The sequence below is a fragment of the Ambystoma mexicanum genome, chromosome 1q (assembly GCF_040938575.1).
Source record: "Ambystoma mexicanum isolate Mex_15411 chromosome 1q, UKY_AmexF1_1, whole genome shotgun sequence".
Classification (NCBI taxonomy): Eukaryota; Metazoa; Chordata; class Amphibia; order Caudata; family Ambystomatidae; genus Ambystoma; species Ambystoma mexicanum.
The window spans coordinates 159,900,062-159,924,297 of record NC_090922.1 but is presented as its reverse complement, the minus strand read 5'-3'; the positions used below and the strand labels follow the sequence as shown (position 1 = coordinate 159,924,297).

At 42.8% G+C, this 24,236-nt stretch overlaps 1 protein-coding gene across 7 annotated transcripts in view; it reads left to right on the top strand.

Annotated features, from left to right (window-relative positions):
- The window catches only part of LOC138526024 (galactoside alpha-(1,2)-fucosyltransferase 2-like), a 200,142-nt gene that overhangs the window by 150,252 nt on the left and 25,654 nt on the right, over positions 1 to 24,236 (top strand). For 2 of the 7 annotated variants that reach the window (XM_069636353.1, XM_069636330.1), the window contains one exon: positions 8,508 to 8,577. The exons of the other annotated variants lie outside the window; for them this stretch is intronic. The gene's annotated coding sequence lies outside the window, so the exon portion shown is untranslated. The remainder of the gene's footprint in view (positions 1 to 8,507; positions 8,578 to 24,236) is intronic. 7 annotated transcript variants of the gene reach the window in all.

The following is a 24,236-nucleotide window of genomic DNA, read 5'->3' as shown; positions in this document are numbered from 1 at the left end:
GGCGTGGCTACATACAATTGATCAATATACAAATGAACACAAGAAAATCATAAATAGATATTGCATATATAGTACACAAAACATATTCAATTGGATTATCCATATACAATTAGTAATTAAACAACATTGCCATTGTTCAAATCAGATGATTCATGTTGGGTCAGAATCATTTGAGGATAGAAGACGATGTAGAGGATAAAAAAATAAATTGTTGGATATATTTTTTGGACAAGCGCACCTATCAGGAAATACTTTTCTTATTCGTTATATTCATAGAGATTTAAGGGAAAATCTCAGTTTCCATAAATGTGCAGCTGTCTTGCATATTAGTTCCTCAATTATATTATACCTAAATGCATCCACGCCAGTATTCCCCACTCCACGTATTAATACTATTACAGGACAGGCGCAGCTAGCATTGACTATATACAGTTTCAGAAACTAAACTGTTATTATGACAGAATGTCTATTGGACAGAGAGGAAGATTGGGTGGCATTATTTGTTCCCAAAGGCAGCACCAGCAATGCATTTAGATCAGCTAACCCAACAACTGAAACGCTGCGAAAAAAATTCATAAGACTGGAATGACTCTAAAAAAGAAGAGATCAACAAATATTGCGAGAAAGCCTCAATGATTAATTAGAAAGATAATGAAAAAATCCCAAGAGGATTGAGAGTACTTATTTTTCCTGATTTTAAGAACAAATATGACCAAGATCTAGCACAAAAGTGGGCAGACAACTTAGATACCAGCTCCAGAGTCATGATGGATTTACAAATATAACATGCGGATAGGGAACACTGAATAACAATATTATTGATTGGCAAAGTCAATCAAGAAATAGCAGCGATGAGTAGTTTGGAAAGTACCAAATGAAAAAATTACCAAGAAATGTATTCAATTCTGATAGACTATCAGGACAAAATCAAACTATGCAGGTTCAGAAAATATTTCAGAGATGAGAGAGAGTATAGAAATGACCGGGTTTTCACTTTTCAGAGCAAATTTGACGAAAAGATCAAAATTTCATTCAGAGCATCTACACCAGCATCCTCACAGGGCAGCTCTGATATAGAATCTGAAAATGAAGCACAAACAGGAACTTGTTCCTCAGAACCCAAAGCAAGTAACATAAATCAAGCGTCTACCTGTCAGAGAAAAGGTTTTTTAGAGGAAATAAAATGATACAAAAAAGGCATTCAACCAATCAACTTCAAAGAAGTCAGATTTCCTACACCGCTCGTACAAATTACATCAATAGCAACAATATCATCATAGGAAGAAGAGGAGGAAGACAGTCACAAATACAGATCCAAATCCAAGCCAAAGATTTACAAGGTCAGTTTTTCTCAAGAAACCATCAAGAAACCCAAACAGAATCTTATAATCAAATGATCCCAAAGAGTATTGACACTGGCAGAAGAATCAATCCTTAACAGAGGTTTCTCATTCGCCCCAACGACTAAAGCTAACCTAATATATTTCCAAATTTATCTCTTCAAATTTATTAGAAAGCTTGAATTAAAAACGTTTTTCCATCATAAGGTGGTAACGTTTCAAGCAGCTGATCTACCTTTACTATCCAGTAGTCTGACCATTTCTGACATTGAAAATACACATCTTCTACTATATTTGGACATGAATGATGAACAAACGAGGCAACAAATTTGTGACAAACTTGGTGTACACCCTAAAAATATTGAAATGGAGGAATTCAAACCCAGATCAAAGTTCAGTCCGCAACTCACTTCTGAAAGTGTTATTGACATTTTTCATAAAGCCACTATCACAGACATCCATTACTATATGGACAAAACTAAAGGACAAATAAACTACAGGAAACATAATCTTGATCATGCAGAGAATGCAGCTTTGAAAATTCTAGCAGAAGGCAAGACCATAGTGATTAAGGAAGCTGACCAGGGAGGAGCCATGGTAATCCTCTACAGAGAAGATTATATTCAAATGGGGAACCTACATTTAGCAACGCTAAATGCTGGATGAGCGAAAACTGGCTCAAACTTAATGGAGACATGAACAAGGTCATGGTTGTGGGTTCTTTTACTGTCCAGTCTGCCTGGACTTAGTCTTTCTGTCCTTCTTCTTTTGGTTCCTTTCCGGCTGCGGTTTCGGTGGTCAAAAAAATAGGCGTTAAGCTATCTGCTTCTCTTGCTAGGTTAGCTCGGTCTGTCAGGCTGGTCATTTTTAATTAAAAATAGTAAGAAAAGTCCTGTTATGTATTCCCCTTCATCTGCGGGCCCCGGTGGTCTCTGCTCTGGTCCTCAGCAGGATTGATTATTGTAACTCTTTATATTTGGCTCAGCCGGATTATTTGCTACACTGACTGTGGTTTCTTCAAAATGCTGCTGCCCGTCTTTCCACTGGGACTCCCTATCTTATTTATTTATTTATGTACCTATAAAGCGCTGGAGGCCCCACAGGCATCGGGGCGCATCACATAAAACTGGATTACTACACACAGACATAAACGAGAAGACTTTTTTACTGATATCTGTACAGTCTACTCATGGATCCTGATTTACTTAAAAACAAATGTTTTTAGGCCCCTTGTCAAGGCCATGTGATTAGGCTCGAGTCTAAGAGCAAGAGGAAGGCTGTTCCATTCCCTTGTTGATCTGATGGGAAAGGCTCTTCCCAGCCCTTTTGATCCTACCCATTGCCCCTGATCTTAATACACGATTTGGATGATATGACGTAATCTTTTCCTTTAGATATCTTGGTGCCAGACAAAAGAGGCATTTATGTGCCAATCTTAGTGCTTTGAAGTGGATCCAATCCTCAATTATAAACCAATGCAGGGCAATCCTGTCCTTAGAGATATGTTCACTCTTTGATAATTCTGAAGGTGTTATTCTCTATAACCTGGCATTTTGCCAGGCAGTTCTTGTTGGCCCCAACCATGAGGGCATTGCCATAGTCCAGACGAGACAGGATAATAGCTCTTGCTATAGTAGCAGTGTTTTTTTCACTCAAAAATGGCTGGATCGCTCTAAGTAGACGGAGATGGTAAGAACTGCTTTTGTGCAGCCTCTGAGCCCAACTATGCTTCCATTACCAGTCCTAAAGTTTTTACCTGCCCTATCACCTCTTTGCATCTTTGATGAGGAAGGATTTGTATTCATATCCTAATTTAGTTGTAGCTCGTTGAGTACCAAAAATCATTAGCTCAGTCTTCTTACTATTAAGGCACATCAAATTACTCATCATCCAATTCTCGATGATGTTGTACAGAATCGAGATTGTTGTGCTATCTTTACTGTAGTCACCATCTAGCTCAACCGCTAACTGGGTATCGTTTGCATAGTTTGTAAAAAACACTCCGACTCCCTCTAGAACATAACACAAACATCTCTTAAACAGATTAAATAGGAGTGGGGACAGACTTGCCCCTTGTGGAACTCCAAACTTTATAATGGCTGCCATGGAGAAATTACTCCCCCAGTGAATTTTCGCTTCCCTATTGGCCAAAAATGATATCAGCCATGTGGCTGATTCCTTGGAGCAGTTAGCTACTTTTTCCATGACCTGTTGAAGGAGTTGGTGGTCCACCAGATCAAATGCTCCAGTAACATAAGCATCCCTGTGTTACCTTTATCAATTACGCCTAGCATGTGGGTCTGCAGATCCAACATAGCCGTCTCTGTGCTGTGCACAGTACGGAAACCGGATTGTTGGTCATGCAAAATATGATTCCCCTCCACATGTTTCTGTAATTGTCCTGTCGCTATTTTATCTTGGACTTTGCGCATAAAGTTACAGTTTGTGATAGGTCGTAAATTCCCTGGATCTTTGGGGTCTGAGCCTGGCTTTTTTATAAGAGGCGTAATGGTAACAGCTTAAATGCTTTTGGGCACCATGCCTTCTCTGAAAGAGGTATTTGCTATCCTAGTTAGGATTGGTGTAAATATTTCCTTATTCTCTAGTATTATCTTTGGGGGAATTATATTCTCTGCTCATGAGGTAGGGTTTATTGTGTGTAGTACTTTACTCATCTCTTCTTCAGAGATGAGGAGAAACTGGAATTTCTTTTCCACCTGTTGTCTATATTCGGTAACTAGGGTTAGCATTTCAACGTGAGAGGTTTCCTTAGCTGTTAGTTTCGCATCCCTGGCCTTCTGTATTTTCTGAGTGAAAGCCTGTTGTACTCTATCACAGTCTTCTTGGGTGGAATCAAAGGTATGTGACAGGGCCAGAGGCTTGTCCACAGATTTTAGGATATTAAATAATTCCCTAGTGGATTTTGACGCAGATGCCACTTGCTCGTTATGAACACTTTTCTTGGCTTCTCTAATGGCATCTTTATAGCGTTTGTCAACAGCCTTATAGAGATGTTTATTCTCCTACGTAGGATGTTTCAGCCATTTGCCCTCCATCCCTCTTTTCTCCTACTAATTCGCTGTGAAACAATTTTTGGTGATTCTCGTTCTTTCTAACCGTCTTGAGTTTCAGTGGCGCCTGTAGTTATACTAAATCTTGCAACACAGTGGAATATTTATGTAGCAAGACTTCACAGGTATCCTCATCCTGGAAACTATCCAGTGTCTTATTCATACACTGTTCCAGGTGAATGAGCTTCAATTTATCAAAGTTTCTACTTAAGACTCTTTCTTGCATATTGAGCATTTTCCGGAGCATATTTTGTCAGTTCCTAATTCCCTTCACTGGTTACCAGTGGCAACACGTGTGCATTTTAAATCTCTATGCCTGGTGCACAAGGCCTTCTATGCTTCTGGCCCAGAATACCTGCAGTTGAAATTTCGACCCTATGTCCCTGCCTGCGCGTTACAATCTGCGGACCCCACCCTTCTGGCTGTCCCTAGGGTCTGTCGCATGAGAATTGGAGGCCGCTTTTTTTCAGTCAAAGCTGCCATTCTGCGGAATGCCCTCCTGGCGGCCCTCCACGCTGTGTCTGTTCACCTACAATTCAAGAAGGCTCTTAAAACTCTACTCTTTTAGCCTTTTCTCTCTTTTAATCTATGTTTTCAGTCATATTGCCAGGTTGTCTTTGGGTGTCGGTTGCGCTGTGCTTCGGTACAAAACAATCATAACATAACATAATACCAGCTTGTTATCAAAGAAATCCTACCAAGATAGTGGTAAAAGAAATTACCAAACTCATCACGAAATGGCACATGAAGGGACTACTGACAGAGGATGAAAAAATATTTCTTTCGATTCCACAGCCCACTATGCCCACTATCTATGTTTTTCCTAAGACTCACAAGCAATGTGATAAACTACCAGAGGTCAGACCAGTTGTTGGTGGCATAGGTTGGGCAACAGAAGGTATCTCCTCATATATTGACACACTAATCAAACAACAGGTGATATTACTTGACTCACACATCAGAGATTCTGCTCATGTTCTCCAGATTTTGAGCAATATCAATTGGAAGGCGGATTATTAACTATCCACTCTTGATGTAAAAACACTTTACACATTGATTGATCACACTCTGGCTACACAAGCAATAGATTTTACCTATGTACATTTCTCTGCTTCAAACAGGCAACACATCGAGATGGTCAAGGAATTCTTAGAATTCACTTTGAATAATAATTATTTCTTGTTAGATCACAATGACTACCTCCAGAATAAAGGAGTATCCATGGGTGGAAATATGCCCCATCGCTAGCAAACCTATTTAAGGGCCAATACGAACACACTCATGCTCTTGTGAATCCTAACTTCAAAGATCAAATAGTTCTTCGGAAATGATTCATAGATTACATTATTGTAATTTGGAAAGGTAATGCTATGGATTTTCAACTATTAATTGACTATCTTAACGCTAACAAATTTGGCTTGGAACTGACAGGTCACAGTGATGAACAGAGTATAGACTTCCTAGAACTAAACCTATTTGTTGAAAACAGCAAATTAGCTACCAAGACTTTTAGAAAGCCAACTGAGGTCAATTCAACCTATTTGCTTCGAGTTGCCACAAAAGATCCACAATCAACAACATTCCAATAGGTGAATTATTTAATGCACGCAGGAACTGTAGCGATAATGCCAATTTTATTCTGGAATGTGACTTACTTAGCAAAAGATTCTGTGAGGGGGAATACAGTACTGAATGTATATCCAAAGCACACCATAAAATTCTGACCATGACCTGGGATGACTGACATGCTTAATCACAAGCCAGTCAAAAGCAAGAACCCAATGAAGGTCAGTCTGATTACTAAATATTCAGAAGACACTAACAAACTGTATCAAATCATTAACGAACATTGGCACGTCCTGATAATGGATGAAGATCTTAAAGAGTACATCAAGAGTAAACTTACATTTATACATACTCGAGCTTCAACCATTAGAAAAATAATAAGCCCCTCCTTTCTCAAACCCCTAGACACGCAGTTATCCAATAGCTGGATGAAATCACAAACACAGGGTTTGTACAAATGTGGCAACTGTACTTTGTGCAAATATGCACACCCAGACACCGCTCGGTATACACATCACAATGGTACACTTATCCAAATTAGAGGTCTGATTAACTTTAGATCGAAATTTGTAAATTATGCAATCATCTTTGTGTGCAATCCAGGAATTATGTATTCTGGATTCGTGAACAACTTTCAAGCCTCAATTTAATGGACAACAAACTGCCTTTGGCGGTCCACTGGCAAAGTAAACACCAAATGGACAACAAAGACAATATCATCTTCATTGGCCTATCCAAAGTCCAAACTGTCATCAGAGGAGGTGATCAGAAACTGATGTTAAGAAAAGCAGAATCAAAGATGATCTGTAAACTATGCTGTTTATAATATGAAATGAATTGCGAACACAAAATGTATGTTTTCTCTAATATTTTTAATGAACGATTTAAGGATTGGTATGATATTGTAAACTGCTCTGGTGACTGGTCAAATTTCTGGTATTTATGACAAGAATGGATCACCTAGACAAATATTTAATCATTAGTATTACAATTAATCTCTTCAGTGCCAATACACGACCTCATCCATTTCGCTCCAGTCCAAATTCTTTAGTAAACAGTGAAATAGGACAATCTGTCATTACTGTAATATTCAAGAACCCGAACGGCTACAATATCCAATATCAAATTATTTTAGTGTATTCTGAATCATTTGCTGATCTGCGTATTTCAATTATTCCATCTGTATTTTATTCATTTACTGCTGTTCAGCTACATTGCGCGACTTAGTGATATAACCACATGACAAAACGTTTGCCACACCATTTCAGTCTGATTGACAAGATACTAGTAACTTAACAAGTAATGTATCATAAACTAGTTTGCGCATCATCTCAGCAACTATCAAAGAAATAAGTAACAAGGACATCCCAGCAATATAATGCTATCACGTCAGATGAAACCAATAACTTTATTTGGCACCTAGAATTAGTTAGATATGTACAATACCAAATGATTGTTATCAACACACCATTAACATTCCATTGGACCTCAATACTTAAACAGCCCAATAATACCACCTTTATGTCATGACCACAGGTTAGTTTATTTTCCTATACTTGTCCTAAGAGTTGCAGGTTCATAGGGAATTTATTTGCCCTAGCTAGTTATTGATTCTAACTCCCCATATTAATGGTTGGTTGAGTTTCTTTAATGGCTGCTAGGTGGCGCCTCTGGTCAGTTAGTTAGCGGGTCTAGTTGTTTTCATGTGCCAGCTATTTAAGCCCCGCCCCTCAGGAGGCTCACGCTTCGCGTCGTTTGTCTGAGTTCAGACTGAACGCTCGCCGCGTACCTCCGTTCCCTGTCACCGCTCAATATACCTTGTCCACAGATAATTCCATTCATTCCTTGAGTAACTTTAATTAGTTATCAGCTCCCTTCCTGTGTTTTCCTGTTGCTGCCGTTCCCGGCTCAGTCACAGTCCATAGTTGAAGTCCTGTCATAGCGGTCTCCTCATCTCTCAGTTCGTAGCAGTTTTCTCTCACGCAAGTACACCTATTATATGCAAATGCATTTGCTCCGTTTTTGTTGCCTTATCAGATACATTGAAATTGTGTATGAATGTTATTTGAATTCCTCACGCATTTTCAGGATATTACGTTGTTTTTAGCGGGTTCGCGCCCTTTCCTGTGGAGTTTTGTCTTGGAAGCTGATTTTCTAGTCAGATATTTTTGGTCACACTAAAGTTCATATTACGCTCAGTGATAAGGTGTTTTCCTATTTCCGTCCCGTAGTGTAGTGAGGTAGTTTTTTCTGTAATTCTACACTTGCATTACACCTCAGCTTATTGGCCCCTTTTAGGTTCAAATAGCATAGGGTTTATGTCATTGTTTTAGTGCCATTTAGTCCCTTTCAAAAGAAACTGTTATCCAGTGTCCCATCTTCAGAACTTGCGCCCCTGTATAGAACAGGATGGAGAGCTCAACTAATTAAATACCAAGGTGAGATATTTGCTGGCTCCCATATTACCAGTTTTGACCTTCTGTTTTACAAGAGAAAACTAAGGAAGGGAAAATTGTTATTTTCTTCACAGAAATTCAGTGTCTAGTTCCCAGGAAGGTAGAAGTCAGTTGGAGTTCCAGACGGTTCCCGCAGAGTTTCAGGTGAGCGTTACACTTTATTTATATGAATTAATTTACACCGCACAACCCGGCGACAATATAATATGGGTAGACCTTAACTATTACGATCGGGCTTGTCCAATATGAGAAATCTCCGACCATAGGACAAGAATATCCTATGTTACCACACATTGTAAACAGTTATTGCGTCAACCAGCATGTCCTGCAATAATATTGAAAGTACAATAGAAGAAAGACTAATTCGCTCAGACGTTGCAGCGTCACCTCTCTATGATGTCAGATGTAAAAAAGCAGTAAATACAAAATGGCGTTTGGGACTCTGCCACGCGGAAATGCCACAAACCCTTCCAGGATTCCAATCCAGATAGGGAGAACATTATAAGTATAAAGTAAGATTACAAACCAGCCCAAATGCTCATTACTAATCAAAACATACAATAGGCAAACATACTGCCAATACATTTGCTATGTCTACACTTATTCAACCAGTCACTGTACATTCTCAGATGCTGATATCAAATCACTAAAAATATTTATCTCATAGCGTACTTTACTAAGTTTCAATGTGACATAAGGACCATCAGGTAAGAAATATAGGAATGTACTTATTTCTCTACCATCTGTAAAACCTTTGCATATTACTCTATGACATGGAACCTTGATTGATTTGTATCATTATTTATTTAGAATACATTGGACTCACATCCATTGCGTCATTACAGCCACACTTGACATCATTACATAGACTTTGTAAATTATCACATTATTGCGAACAACCACTTAGCATGCCAATTACTAACAAGGTGACCTCATATCACACAGCATGTTAAATATCTAGCATTGAACACCTCTCAAGTCAAGCAGTTACTAGCACTTACTGCAATATGATTATCTGAATCCACTAGTAACATTAGCTCAAATTAACACTTATCACACATTTCTCAGTGATCCATTGTTTTTTAGATCATCGACCTCAGAATATTAAGCAGAAATATAATTGACAGCACTATCTATGGAACTAACCTCCTTCAATTTATCAAACCTGTGCATTCTCAGATATGCAAGGATACAAAACAGTGCAGCATTGATGTAATTGACAAATTATCATATGTGACACGGTCTGACCACACTCACTTTTTAATGTTACTCCTAATACAACTTTCATATTTTATCTTTGTCTTAATTTATTATTTTTATCTTCTACATCGTCTTCTATCCTCAAATTCTTCTGACCCAAGATGAATCATCTGATTTGTACATTGGCAATGTTGTTTAGTTACTAATTGTATATGGATAATGCAATTTAATGTGTTTTGTGTGCTATATATGCAATATTCATTTATGATTTTCTTGTGCTAATTTGTATATTGATCAAGTGTATGTAACCACGCCTTGAGAATGATCAGGCGTCGAAACATGTTTCAACAAAGGCAAACTAAAATATTATTTTAGAATATTCAAATCTCCAATTAAAATGTAATCTAAATAAGCATTATTTGTGATTGGATATATTTTTTGGACACGCGCACATATCAGGAAATAGTTTTCTTATTTGTTATATTCATAAATATTTAAGGGAAAATCTCAGTTTCCATAAATGTGCAGCTATGTTACATATTAGATCCTCAAGTATATTATACCTAAGCGCATCCACTCCAGTATTCCCCACTCCACTTATTTATACTTAAACATTCATTTTCACAGTAGCCCACCTAAATTCTCTACCTTTGAATTGCCTACTGATGAAAAAGATAGGATGTACTCTCCCTTTGTCATTTAACTAGGACAAGACAACTCCAATTCTCGTGTCACATGCATCAGTTTGAACAATAAAGGGTTTGCTTTTATCAGGAGCACACAACACAGGTGCCCTACTCAGACTTTCCTTGAAGCCAACAAAGGCCCTCTGGCAGTCTTCTGTCCAATTAACCTCCCTAGTTTGTTTAGGCAAAGTCAGAGCTGTCAGAGGGGCAGCTATGGTTCCACAGTCTGCCATGAAGTTCCCGTAATACCCAGTGAGGCCCAAATAAACTCTCACCTGGGTTTGGATTCGACCCCCTCTTACCTCATGACCAAGGTAAGTGAGTTTCTCCTGAGCTATCTGGCACTTGGTGGCCTTGATAGTGAGGTTAGCCCTTTTCAAGGCCTGCAACACCCAATCCAAATGAGTCAAATGCTCCTCCCAGGTGGAACTGTAGACAGCAATGTCATCTAGATAGGCCACACAAAAGGCCTCCAGCCCACTGAGCGCATGATTGACCAACCTTTGTAAGGTGCCTGGTGCATTCTTCAACCCAAAAGGCATGACTCTAAACTGGTTGAGCCCCTCAGGTGTTGAGAACACATTTTTTTCCTTGGCCTGGTCCGTCACAGCTATTTGCCAATAGCCTGAGGTGAGGTCAAAGGTGCTTACAAACTTGGCAGCACCTATGGTGTCCACAAGCTCATCAGCCCTGGGCAATGGGTCTACATCAGTCTTGGTGACAGCATTGACTCCTCAGTAGTCCACACAGGACCTCCAGTCCTTGGTGCCTGCCTGGGAACTTGCCTTGGGGACAAGCACCACTGGACTGGACCAGGGACTGGATGAGGGTTCAATTACACCCAGATCCAACATCTTGGTGACCTCAGCCTGGATGTGGTTCTTAACAGTATCTGCATCCGATAGCATCTGCTTTTGACAGGTACACTGTCACCATTGTCAATTTTGTGCCTGCACCACAAGGTGAGGCCTGGTGTCAGTGAGAACAGAGGGGAGTAATGCCAGAGCAAAGACCTGCTGGCCCTATGCTGCTCTGGTGTCAGATCGGGAGAGAGATGTACTCCCTCCATTGAGCCATCCTGATGGTTGCTATGCAGCAAATCAGGAAGGGGCTCTTTCTCATCCCAAAACCCCCTACCGAGCCACCCTATACACCACAACCCCCAACTCACCCTCCAAACCAGACACCACCCTTAACAACCACCAACACAAAGACCACCTCAACACACCTACCAAACACCCAACCACAACCAAAACCACTAATCGCAACCCTGACCCAGGCAACACACCGACTCTTGCCCCCACCTCTACTCTTAAAGGTGCACTCATCAACGCTCGCTCACTTGGAGCCCATGCAATAGAAATCCATGGCCTTATTGTAGACCAGCAACTTGATATGCTGGTAGTTACCGAAACCTGGCTACACCCAGATGCAGGCCCCCCCACTAGCTCTTGTCACCCCCCCCAGGCTTTAGCATCCTCAGAACAGACAGGACTAACTCTCAAGGAGGCAGAGTCGCTATAATAGCTAGAACCAACTTGCAAATCAGAGACTGCCCTATGGAACAAATATAGGGTTACGATCTCCTACTAGTAAAGTATAGATCCAACCCCAAAACCACCATCAATTTCCTGGTAGTGTACAGATCACCCAACAAAAACACCCACCCCAACCTGGACATCCCTCTACTATTAACTCCCATCATCAAGCCCAAAACTAAATGTATAATCCTCGGTGACATCAACCTAGGATACAGTGATCCCCAAGATCTTGACTCACTAGCCTTTCACACAGCTATGTCAGAAATGAACTTCGCACAGCTGATAAATGAACCCACCCACACGCTCAACTCTCAAGTATCCATAGACTCTATCATCCGTGTTAATTGGTCAGACCATTTTGTAATCAACTTTACCATAAATAATACTAGCACAGACCACACCATTCCCAAAAAACCAGACATCTTTGAAACCAGAAACATTAAAAAGCTTTCACAAGACAACCTCTCCCCCATTCTCAGTGCAGCACTAGCCAACACGATACGAGGCAACAACAACCCTGCCTACCTAGCAGAAAAATACCAACAAAGCCTCACCCATACCATTGATCTACTTGCTCCCATTACCATCAAAACTCAAAGACCCGATAAACGATCTTGCTTCTGGTTTAATGAAGAACTAGTGTTCCTGAGACGCATAAAAAGATCGTTTGAACACCTCCACAAGAAAAACAACACCCCGGAATCAGCATTAGCCTTTGATGAAGGCAATAAAAAAATACAAGTCAGCGATAATCACCCAAAAAGCCAATGCCTTTAACCTTCATATTACTAATGCGTCCTCAGACAGCAAAGAACTGTTCACCATACTTAGAGAGCTTGAAAACCCTTGTCAAACAACAGTACCCACTAACACCAGTAAAGACTGGTGTACCACCATACAAGACGCCCTATCATCCAAAATCCTACTACTACAAAACAAAATCGATAGCAAAAAAACACTCCTAGCAGATAAAACCCCACCCACCATCACAGTGACCACAGCGAACACCACTCCTGGTCATCCATTTCAATTCACAAACGTTTCTCACAAAGAAGTGCTAGACACCATAGCAAAACTTCAAGCCTCTAACTGTAAAGAAGACCAATTCCCTTCCCACCTAGTTAATCTCTGCGCCCCTACTCTAACGCCTATCATCACTGAATTTGTTAATGCTTCATTCCTCACTAACACAGTCCCCACAAGCATTAAAAAAGCTTTGGTGACACCCCTTATAAAAAAAACAACCTTGGATCCAACTATACCTACTAACTACCGACCTATTACAAATGTCCCATTTCTCCTGAAAATAATCAATAAAATGGCCTACTCAACGGACCGACAGTCAGGTTTCCACCCCAAGCATAGCACAGAGACAGCCCTTCTTGATCTAAAGATCCAAATGGATGCCACCAGAGAAACAGGTAAACTCTGCTTACTAATGCTTCTGGATCTCTCAGCGGCCTTCGATTTGGTCGACCATGATGAACTCTGCAACACACTAGCCAACAATTTCAACCTAGCTAAGAATGCCACTGACTGGATCAACTAATTCTTAGCAGACAGGACGTCTAGAGTATCCAGCGACCCTATGTCAGTCCCCGCAGGCGTCCCGCAAGGTTCCTGCCTGTCCCTCACACTGTACAATGCCTATACCAAATTGCTCTTTGCAGCCCTGGATGCCCTGGGTGTTATCTACACCAACTTTGCTGATGACACCCAGATCCTCATCCTACTAACAGGTAACTACGAACAAGACTCACTGATGGTCAACCAAATCTACTCTCTCATACAAAACTGGATGGCTAATAACAGCCTCTGTCTCAATGATGGCAAAACAGAGCTACTCATATTAGGCTCATCCACCAAAATCAACACCCTCAAGCATGACTACAAATCATTCATCATCGATGGCACCACGATCCCCATACTCAAACAAGTTAAGACCCTTGGCGTCTACTTAGATGCTACCCTAACTATGTCTAAACAAGTAAACACACTTGCTTATTCCACGTCCTACACCTCCAAACTCATCGCCCTCAGTCGCAAATTCCTCTCAGCCGACAATTGTGTCACTCTAGCCAGCTCTCATACTCTCCAAGCTAGACTATTGCAACATCCTCTTCCTTGGCATTTCCAAAATCCAATATATCCAAACTTCAACTTACGCAGAACAAAGCCCTTAGATCTGCCCTAGGCATCAAAAAATCTGAACATATCTCCAATATTAGAAGAGAACACCACTGGCTCCCCATCCAAGCTAGGATCCTATTCAAAACCCTGAGCATCACGCATAAATGTATGGCTAATAAAGCTCCCAAGTACCTCAACAATACAGTCATGAAGAAACCCCAGACCAGACATCTCAGATCTAACAATCACACATACCTCGAAATCCCAAGATACAAAAGAGAGAAAGCAGGGGGGTAGCAGCTTCAAAGTCCTGGCCCCTAGACACTGGAACTCACTACCCTCCAACATCATGAATGAAACATCCTTCCCACAATTAAGAAAATCCCTGAAAACTTGGTTATTCAACAAATACTAACTTAACCCAGAGCACGAAATGCTCTGACTAGACCATTACCTCCAATGGTATATATTTGACTGTTACATTACCGTTATTTGTATTTCTCTGTTTTTTATTATTAAGATTGTATTTACCCACTGTCTGTAACTACGCTGTTATACCCCCGGGTCTGGATGTATAACAAATAGATTAAATAAATAAATAACATCCTCCTCTTGCTCTGAGGCTAGCAGAAGACATGAGACTTCCTCTCTTCTGTGGAAAGGCTTGAGACTGTTAACATGGAATACCTGTGGAGCTACCCCAGGGACTCCCATGTCGACCAGATAGTTGACCTTGCCCATCTTGGAGATAATCCTAAAGGGTCCAGTGCATTTATCTGCCAAAGCTCGAGGCTTGGTAGCTCCATCACAAGGATCTCTTGTCCTGGAGTCCAATCCACTTGTGAGGCCTTAAGGTCATGCCAGTAATTGTTCAATTCTTGGATTGCCTTAAGATTTGCTGATACCTGGCCCTTCATCTGTGCCATTCTCCTTCTGAGGCCTAACACATAGTCCCCCACTTGCTTGGCAGAACCTGAAGTGGTGGCTTCCAAACCTTCTCTGATTAAAGCAAGGGGCCCCCTCATGGGATTTCCAAAGAGAAGCTCAACGGGGCTGAAAACAACAGCCTCTTGAGGGACTTCTCTATAGGCAAACAGCAGGCATGGTAGGAGGGGATCTCATTCCTCCTTAGGGGCTCTTCCAAAGCACCCAGCATGCCCCTGAGAGTCTTATTAAACCTCTCAACCAGACCATTGGTCTGGGGATGGTAGGGGTTGGAGAACTTATGTTACCCCACATTCCTTCCACATCGCTTACATGTAGCTAGACATGAAGTTGGATTCCTTGTTAGAGACCACCTCTTTAGGGAAACCAACTCTGGTAAAAATGCCCAGGAGAGCCCTGGCAACCACCTTGGCAGTAATGGTCTGAAGGGGACTAGCCTCGGGGTACCTGGTGGCATGATCAACTAGGATGAACCGGTGTGCACCTGATGTGGGAGGATGCAATGGACCGACAATGTCAATGCCTACCCTCTCAAATGGTGTGCTAACCACTGGCAAAGGCTGCAGTGGGGCAAATACACTGCCACCAGTCTTGCTAGACAACTGACAAGTGGGACAGGTCAGGCAGTCGGACTCCATGTCTACTTCCATCCTGGGCCAGTAGAAATGTGCGGAGAGCCTTTGCTTAATCTTCTTAGTACCAAAATGACCAGCTAAGGGCACATCAGTAGAAAGGGTCTGTAAACCTTGGGTACCACCAACCTCCAGAGGGAACTAGGTTCAGGCTTGGTGGGCTCACTACAAAGGAGTTCACCCTCCCAATAAATCTAGAATGACATAGGCACTTCACCTTGTACTTGGGCCTGGTCCTGTTTTCTTGGACCCACGAGACAGTGGCACTCTCTCTGACCCTTACAGAAGTCTCGCCTAGAGGGCCCCCCTTCAGCCAGCAGGCATTGAAGGTCAGGGTCATCCTCTGGGTTGAACACATCTCCCAGACGAGGGTCTTCTGGCAGTTGAGTCTCAGGTTACCCATGGACCCAACCCGTCCAGAGCCTGGATCCCAGTGGGTGCTGCTGAAACAGCAGGAAGAGAAGGAACCCCATTCACAGAGGTAGTACTCTTGCTCTTCCTTCTCGCCTTGGGTTTCCCTCTTGGTGTGGGTGACTGACTATCAGTGAGACCTGGTTGGCCTGAGACCTAGTGACTGCAGCAGCAGTCAGGGGTAGTCCATCAGAGATCAACCCCATCTCTACTAGATGGATTTCCAATCGGATGTGGGCAGGCACGTTGTACTGGACCAGGACAGGAAGCTTTGCTGTCTTGTCCACAATCATGATGGTGACTAGGGCTACAGGCGATAAATTTGGAGGCCCACCAACTAACCTGGTAGCTCGCAGAGGAGCACCTATATAATCTTCTGGCATGAGCAGGGTCATGTCCGCCACTGTGATACGTGCCCCAGTGTCTCTCAAACCAGTGGAAGGCTCTCCATTCAGGAGGACACTTCTCAGAAATCTGCGGGTATTCTGTGGGATAGTAGCCAGTGCTTCTGCATATTGGTCCCAGGCCCCAAGGAACACTAGGGATATCTCTGCAGGAGCACCAGATGTCATCCCTGTAGAGGAGGGGATGACAGTGGCCTCCACCTCAGGTATGAAGCAAGGGTAGGTCAGGATGGCAGCCTGGACTCCAAGTGCCTTACCTTTACACTTGTGGTCCTTAGCCCCACAGCCCCAACAAGAGCCAGGGATGCGAGGTACAGTACTGGGTCAACTGGTAGCCTGCTTTATAGCCGGAGAACATCTAGTCTTGCTCCCACCCCCATGAGACTTAGCCTCACTAGATCTTTGGTTCTAAGGAGAGGGAGGTTTAGGTTTACTTCACTGTGATCGCTAATGTGACTCCTCAGATTTCTGAGAGGTCCCTTTCTCTTTGTCCTTGTCCTTTCCATTGGGTTCCTTAGGACCCACTTGTCGGCCAGCCTGGCTAGCTTAAAGGGAACCAAAATGTTCTGGTCAGCTATGTACTGACGCAGCTCTGGGGAACAGGCTTCAGAAACATGCTAAAAAAACAAAAGGTGGGACAATTCAACAAAAGTGTTCACCTTGTATCCATCAATCCACCCCATCATGTTCATATGTGCAGCACTCACCCAGTCAACCCAAGACACATTCTCTCTCTTTTTATATTCCCTAAACATTTTAAGGTATTGGGTAGGTGTCTTGCCAAACAAAGCAGTTTTCATGCACTCATACTGAACCCGTTCTTCCACACTCCATTTCAGAATATAGTCATATCCAGTCTGAGCGACTCTGCTTAACAAACACTTAGCCCAATCCTGTTGGTCAACATCATTGATTTCACATGCCATCTCAAGTGCTTCCAACCATTGGAGAATATCTGAACTCTCCACATACAAATTCCCAAATCTTTCATAAATTAAGTGGTATAATACCTGACACCCCCAACGGGTCTAGCTGAAGTCTACACCTTAGCTTTCTCTAGCTGGAGTATTTGATGTTCAGTGTCTCTGTCTTTGAGTGCTACTTGCTGTGCCAGCTCCTCTTTCTTCAACTCTGCTTTTATTTCCAACTTTTTGTATTAAAAGGCCAACTGTTCCCTTTGCAGCTCCAATTTTAAACGTTCAATCATCAGGGCCTCCGCCTGAAGAGCAGTGCAGGGTTTCGAAATAGAGGTGGCAGGAGAGGTCACAATTGCAGAAAAAGAATCAATAATAATCCCATGGGTAGGGTCCACAGTGGTTGCACCCATCCTTCCCCTCCTTCATTAAGAGTATCACAATCAGTCTGGTAGTCCACCAGGGCAGCTATCAGCTCAGCCCAAGACATATCTTCAAAGTCTAACCCCCTGGCTTCACAAGCACTCTGGAGAGCATCTAAGCTCATCCGGATCAATTTGCCATTTGCAATAGATTACATTGCTTGTAATGTAGTTTTCCCAATATACACCACTAAACCTGAGTCTTAAAACCATCAGAATCCCACTGCTGCCACCAGTGTAAAGACTGGAGAGGGGTATGTGTATATCTGCTCTCTATATGGCAGAGCAGAGGCAATGAGCACCCCAGCCAAGGTTCTCTACTGGGGTAGCAATGGACGAGCAACCAAGGCTTACGCTCTCATGAGGTGAAGCAGGTTGGTTCTTAAGTACAGTGAGCCCCCAAATCCCCACAAAGGAATGTCCACACACTATGTTATGCGCTAACACAGTTCTTTATATAAAAATAAGGTTCAGCGATATGTACACAATAAATTACACACTTTGTACTCTGATAATTCTAATATAGCAAACATATACAATGGGCCTCATTACGAGTTTGGAGGTAGCACTTGCCGTTTTTAGCGGCATGGCTACCCCCAAACTCGGGTCAGGGTCCAGGTCCTGCAAAAGGGGACTTACCGGGCTATTCTGACCTTGGAGGGCCCGGTAATTCCCTTTTCTGGGACCCGGACCCGGTACGTCCCCATTCCCATTGGGAATGGAGAGGATGCTAACAACGGGCCCGTTAATAATAATGTTAACATCCTGTATTGCTAGAAGGTCCGGCTCTGCATTTCTGGTCTGGCCAGGCGTACAGAGAAGGACCCGCTGCAGAACTCATAATGTGGCTGCCCAGAATGAACGGTGCCGGTCCCTTACCGGCACCGTTTATTCTGCGGCCGCCAGCCTCGTAATGAGGCCCAATGTCTATATGGTACCACACTAAGATTTAGATTCTGTTACAATGCATCAACTTCTGACAGTTATAATGGCATACAAATCATGCAGCAAGGAGTAACAGCATAGATCCGATAGGATAGGAAGGAAGGCAGGTTAGGTTAAACAATGGCAGAATGCTTTTTCCAGCTACCTAGACACAATTCTGAATGAGGATCCCCCCACCTGAGCAACCTGTAAGAAAAGTATTAACAAGCCCAGTCCATTAATGTTTAATCAGTCTTGTTTCCTGGTCAAAGGTTCAACTACTGCAATGTACCTGCGATAGAAGTGGTTCTTCAATGGTTCATCGATGGGTCCCTCGAGAGTGGACTCCTTTTTTTTTACGCAGGAGCCCCAGGGCATCGCGATTCCTTGAAGAAATGTGGAACACTTACGTTGAAACAGCAGCTTCGATCTTGCCAGTGCTCTTCGCCGATCGTTCAAGGAAGTCCTGGGAAGATGAGGCATGCAGTTCACCTTGATGCAAAGTGTTTGGTGCCGCAAAGAAGACTCAGTGATGGATATAGGCCCAGCAGCAGGTGTTGGGTGTCAGAAGATGCTTCTGCAGTCCTCTTGTCTGTCAGTGCTGCAGCACATACCTCGGGATAGCTTCAGCGATCGGGACTCGATCACAGGCTGGATTTTGGATCTTCACTTCGTCAGTGTCCTCGGGACGTCTTTGTTGGCTTCTGGTGGCAGGAAACCTACCGGCGGACTTTCCTCAGTAGCCGACAACCTTGATTTTTTTCCATCGGGATAAAAACGTTGACGGTGATGGCAAGGGAGCCCTTCTGTCAATGTTCATAGGTAAAGGTGGAGTGTTGCGGCTACGGTCGTCAAGCAGCACGGGGTCAAGTTTTCCTCACTTCTGGGCGACATGCTTCGACTGGCTTCCAGTGGTTGCGGAAATCCTCTGAACCATGGATAACGGCAATGGACTTCGATGGCTTTGATGTCCTAGCGCTTTACTTCAAGGTTCTCAGCGGACCCCTTCTCCGGTCAGCAGTCTTTTGGGACTGGCTTCCAGGGTGCCTCAATGAAGGTTAGCTTTAGCACGATGTTCCCTCGTAGCTTGGGGAGAGGTCTTCCAGCCAGGTCCTATCTCAGATCAGTCCTCAACAGACTCAACAGCTTTCGAAGGAAATGCAGCAGCAATTCTTCTTCTTCCAGCTGGCCTTCAAGGATGAGCTTCAAATTTTAAGTGGGAGGTCCCCAGATATACACATCTGTCCCTCTTTCACTCTGGCTGACCCAGGCTCAGTCAGCCAATCACACAGAAGGGCATACATGCAAGCAGGCAACCAATCAGGCTCACATGCATTCAGGCTATTCAATTCCACCCAGACACCCATACCAGGAATGTGGATGGGGGCAACCACCCAGCCTTTCAGCACACCACACTGCATTCATGTCAGTGTAATGGAGGTGCTGAAATGAAGATAGAGTACCAACAGCTGAATGCAGTAGGGGCAGCCCCCCTCCACGTAAAGCTAGGCAGAGAAATTTGTATGGAATGATTTAGTATGGTAAATGTGTGAAAATGGAACTCATAGGGTTAAAAGGCATTAGTATTTTAAAGGGTGTTATGTGTATAAGGTCAAAAATGCTTTTATCATGGTTTAGTAAGTAGGAAAGGTACAGAATGCATAGTAAAAAAATTGAGTAGGAAAATTATATACGTTTTTTCCTATACTCAGACAGAACAGAACTCTGCCATTTATGTAACCAACAATGCCTTTAACTGATAATGCCTTTATACAAGTAAAATAATGTATTTGACTTGCTACAGACAGTGGCAGCATAAGTCAGCCCAGAGTTGAACAATTCAAGGTCGCGTTGCCCTGCGTAAAACCAGATAAGCGCTCTGAAACCAGACAGTTAATTGGGTTATATCTGAAAATTTAGCCAAGGGAAACAGCTGCATGACCATATTTGGGGTAGAGTGGCCGGGAAAATCCTAGGATGGTGCCAGAATGTATTTCATTTTGAAGGTTTAAACAGATAAGCAATAATTGCCTTGTGCACGTGTATGTTCAATGAAGAGTTTTGCCTGGACATGTTTAGAAAAAGTGGGGGGTTGAATCCTCTTTCTCTGACAGATATAAAAGGAAGCTCCGTTTTCAGCTGGCAATGGGGTTTGTGTACTTGATAACAATGCTGTTTGTGTCAGTCTGACATGAAATAAAACCTGATGAACCTGACTCTGCCTTCTGCCTGCTTCTTGAATTGCTTTTGCTGAAAAGCCAGAGGGTCCCAGAGGGTAACAGAGAGCCCCAGAGAGCACCAGAGGGCCCCGGAACGTCCAGGAGAGCCTGATAGGATGGAAGAGGTGAAGAAAAGCACGATCGAGGTCACACACCCTTTTCACCTAGGTCCCACCCCAAGGGTGTACCCACAACATACAGTCACTGGGAAGGCTCCAGCCACTCTGGCCTGGACTTCCCCACAATGCCATATATGATTCTTCCACCCAACAGCCAGTCAGGGGAAGGGACAGAGTCAGGGCTTCCCAGGACATTGGAAAATGAAGGTAACAGGAATAGAACCCAAGATGGTTCAGGGGCCATCTTGCCTTCTATCAGGAATCCACTGATTCCTATGGCATGGTAAGGGTATACCAAAATGGAGGATACTCAGAGCTCCTGTCAATTTTCTGTCAAATTCAAAATGGAGCTACCACCAGCCCATACCCTGCTCTGTATGGGCACTAGGGGCACACTAGGGGTACAGGGTTGTACCTTCACCCATGGGTACCATAAGGGTATCCCAAGGGTCTGTGTTCACCACAACCAAAAATAGGAAGACCTACATAGCCAGGAGTCCCAAGTGGACTCCTGTGCAGAAACCAACATAGAACACACATGATAAGGGAGGGTTTATAGTGATAAAATCGAAAAATAAAATCTCGAAAAAAAAGGTCGAAAAAAAAGGTTGAAAAAAAAAAGTCGAATATTTTTTATGCTGTTTTTTATTCGAAATGGGGGGGTTCCCCCTCAACCCCCTTTTTTTTACCCATTTTTTTTTATCCCAGACCCCAAAATAAATCTATAATTTAAAAAAGCGTAATTCGACTTTTTTTTTCCGAGACTTTTTTTTCGACCTTCTTGTCATTCGAGATTTTTTTTTCGAGATTTTGACCGACCACCATAAGGGAGTACAGGACAAGGACATGGAGGCCCTGTCCTCCAATGCATTTACAACATCACAGTGGTTGATCAGAATTACTTGATCAATCACTGATTCTAGATCACCTGGTTCAGGGATGTGGACCAACTCATCCTTTTATTCTTCCCATAAGCCACACTATAGCAAATTGTCTGTGTTACCTCTGGCCACTGTGCATCAGCTGCTAGCTGGCAAAATCGAATGATATGCAGAATTAGGTCATGGGGGTCTTGCTTGATGTCTACACATTGGTTTTGGCCTTAGAAACAAGGGTTGGCAATTGTAACACCTCCACAGAGGCCTTCTAAAATTCTGCAAAGTCTACTGCCCAAGCCCAATGTTACTCAAGATATAGCCTATCCTGACTATGTTATGTGAAAATGGGCTGATCAAAATCGAAATTGTATTTTTCAATTCAGACAACATTCTTTGGTCCCTGTCAAACTTTGTGGAGGGAGGAATAAGCCAAAATGTTTTCGGTAACTGAGGCAGCACCTTTGTATCCCATTGCAGCTTTTAATGGGGTGTTATCTTGTTTTAGGGCAGCATTCTTGAGTCGTAATGTCTGTAGTTCCTTTCACAGTCTTTGAATTGCTTCCATGCTTGCAGGGCTCAAGTCGAGGGTACACGCGGGGGATGGAGTCCACACACTTTTATCAGAGGGTGGACTCCGTACTGTCCAGCTAAAATGAGAACCATTGAATGTCCTCTTTGGATGTATGCATTATGCATTAAAGCCGAACACAGGGATCGAACCACAGTCGTCAGGTTAGAAGGGCGTACACTTCAAAAGTGCAATATATAACTTGATGAAAAATTACAAATAACTAAAGGTAAAATGTCTAATTTCGGTACTGCAAGTCCCAGGGAAAACATTTGTATTGGTTCATGCAGTTTAAAACATGCACTTCTTTTAACGTTTTAAAAAACACCATTACAAGAAAAAATTCTCTCTGGGTTTTGTGTGTGTGTTGTTTTTATGAAAGGCATTGAAGATTACCCCTGCTAGCTGTGCAGGGAGTATTAATTCTATTAAAGACTAGGAGGCAACCATTATGCTTCAACTTCTTTTATTACTACTCCCCAGCAGTTTCAACAAACTATAACACAACTAACAAAAACTTCTGAAAATGTCCCAAAATGACTTTTCTTTCTTTAGAACTACAACTCCCATAGTCTCTGTAGTCCATCTCCACACCAGCTCAGCTATGACCACTTCCTGTCCCTGAGCTCCTCCTCTCTTTTACGTGCTCTGAACTGTCACTCAAATTCCACAACTCTGTCCCGCCAACAGCGCGAAGACTTCTTCCACTCAAACTGGGCGCCGATACTTCTCCGGCTATCTTCTCGAATCCTGTTGACTAGCCTCCTCACTCAATTATTCTTCTGCCCCTCTCCTAAGGAAGATGCAAAGCATAACATAACGGTGGCGTCCATGTATTGTTATCATTTCATCAAACACAATCATTAGCAATACATGCTTGGGCGGGAAATTAATGCTCGCCTCCTAGTCTTTAATAGAATTAATACTCCCTGCACAGCTAGCAGGGGTAATCTTCATTCTATGACAAGACTCGAGGCGAGCATTATGCTTGTTCAAAGCTTCCCCAATACTCAGTTGGCTTAAAGTAAAACTCTTTAAAAATACGATCACTAGCCCAATCTGCTGCTAACATAATCTCTTGCAATGATGCTCCTGTCAAAAAGGCTTTGGACGCCATAGCCCCCCTTACAGAGTGAGCTCCATACTTGCTCAAATCAGTGCCTGCTGATTGCATCACTTTCTTGACCCATCTAGCAAGAGTTGCTGTTGTCACCGCACGAAATGGCTTCCTACGTGCTATGAGTAATTGGGTAATACCCAATTCTCTGCTGTCCTGGTCTCATAATCCTTAATGCAGCTTGCTACACACCACTTGCTATTACTCGGGAAATACGGATAATTCACCGTCAAGGTCCCTGTCTTAGTCCTTTTCACTATCAAAAAGGTTACTCCTTCCGGCCCGAAGGATTTCCTATTAATATCTGGCACTCTGATATCTGATACACCCTTACAGGATACGAGGCAAAGTAGCATTGCCAACTTGCCTGACAACTGCTTATGGGACAGGTATCTGTTTGATGGCCAGCTCTCCAACAGCCGCAGAACCGTTGTCACGTCACACAATGTATCATATCTATGCTCTGGCGATACTTTAAATCTATCTCCTCTAGTGAGCCTCACTACTGCCGGGTGTTCCCACGCAGGCCCTCCTTCAATCGGTAGGTGACCTGCTGAAATCGCCGATCTGTACACTCCTATGGTACATAAAGCTTTTCTGTCCTGTAGTAGCTTTGCTAGAAATTTCAATATGGCTACTACAGGGGCTGAAATGGGATGAAGACTTCTACCTTTACCCCTATTAGTCCACTTG